Here is a 1,622-nt window from a genome sequence, read left to right as displayed (position 1 = left end):
AGATGTGTAGACAAATGAACCTCATTTGCTTTAAATAATTGAGATGAATAAAGCCACACTAAAACCACCTCCTAACCCACAAATTGAATGAAGCTACAAGTTGTAATCAAATCTCTGTTTTCTCACTTATTCATTTTCCCCTTCAACTGTAAAGCTGGGAAAGATGGCAGGAAAATACCTACAAGAAAAAAAATATATATAAATATATGTAATAAATGAAAGACACTAATAATGATGGCTTCATTCATCTTTTTCCCAACCTAACTGCAAAGATACTCATCTCCCCAGATCCTTTTCTTGCTGTGATAGTATAGCCAGCCAGTTTTTCAGCAATTTATTTTAAAAAGTGATTATTACTAGTGTAGGGAGTTGGAGTTAGGTGGACATGCCTCGCAAGAACTGAATGATTAATCATATCATTTGGATATCTGTAATTAAAAACAAACAAAAAAATCTATTATCTAGGACTGTCTATTTAAAAATACATTTGATTTCCAAACAAGAAACCAGGGGGAAAGTCTTTCTTTTCAGCCAACAACAAGGAACACAGACGCATCTAGAGGGTTAAGGCAGTTAAATAGGAAGATATATGTTTTAACGGAGTTGTGCTTTAAAATTACTTCTAATTTATCCACTTACCAGACATGTACTGAGGTAAAATGATCAGCAGTAATGTGCAGCAGAAAGATATATACTTTTTTAATTGTAGCCAAGAGGAAAAAAAGCAGCATGGAATAACTTAATCGTTGCTAATTATAATATCACTGAGGTAATTACAATAGATTTTGATTGTCTCATTTTCACACCAGAGGAGGGCACAATACTGGCGTTTTTCTTAATACATATTTGTTTTTAGAGAAGAGCTGACAATTACACTAATTGTAGTCACAGCATGAAACTTTGTTTTTAAAGAAAAATTTGTCTACATGTCACATGGAATAAATGCACCCTTTCTGTTTGGTTAGGTGCAAATTAAAGACACATTAATTGCTTTGTTTATTGTGGGAAGAGATCTCTGCATTGTCACAAGCATTACCAATTTTCCAGGAGCAAAATCCATTTCAAAGTCCTCAACACCTAAGAAAGTGTCCCACTGCTTAAATGGGTCACTTTGCAAAAAGCTTTGGAAGACAGTTCATTCCCATCACTTGAAAATGACAGTAATTCTCTAATTTGCAACTTTCATTCAGGAAGATGAAGGAAAATCCTAATAAAAACGTGCCAAAGAAAGCTGACATGTGAGATGTATCTTATTCTCCTGCTGCAAAAGCCCATCCCAGTTCAGACATTTCTGTGTACAACAAATGCACCTGCAAGGAACTGACTGAAAATGTCTCATGACCACAGGCAGCTGAAAGTTTGACCCTTGGCACCGCAGAGGAGAGGAAGGCAAAACTCCAGATTTGCAAGTGTAATCAAAATTGGTTTTGGGTCAATCGGTTCTTCCTCTTGTCCTGTGGGCTGCCGTCCAGTGGCCTCGGTACCTCTTTTTGGTAATAGGAAAGCAGCCTTGGAACTATGCTTCTCCTTCTATTTTATAAGATACCTAAGTTTATTCTCCTGTGTTGACCTCTCCAATAAGCTGTAATTGGGCTACTGGTAGTGTCTATTTCTCCACCCAC

Source organism: Sciurus carolinensis, chromosome 2, assembly GCF_902686445.1.
Source record: "Sciurus carolinensis chromosome 2, mSciCar1.2, whole genome shotgun sequence".
Classification (NCBI taxonomy): Eukaryota; Metazoa; Chordata; class Mammalia; order Rodentia; family Sciuridae; genus Sciurus; species Sciurus carolinensis.
This window is presented reverse-complemented; position numbering follows the sequence as displayed.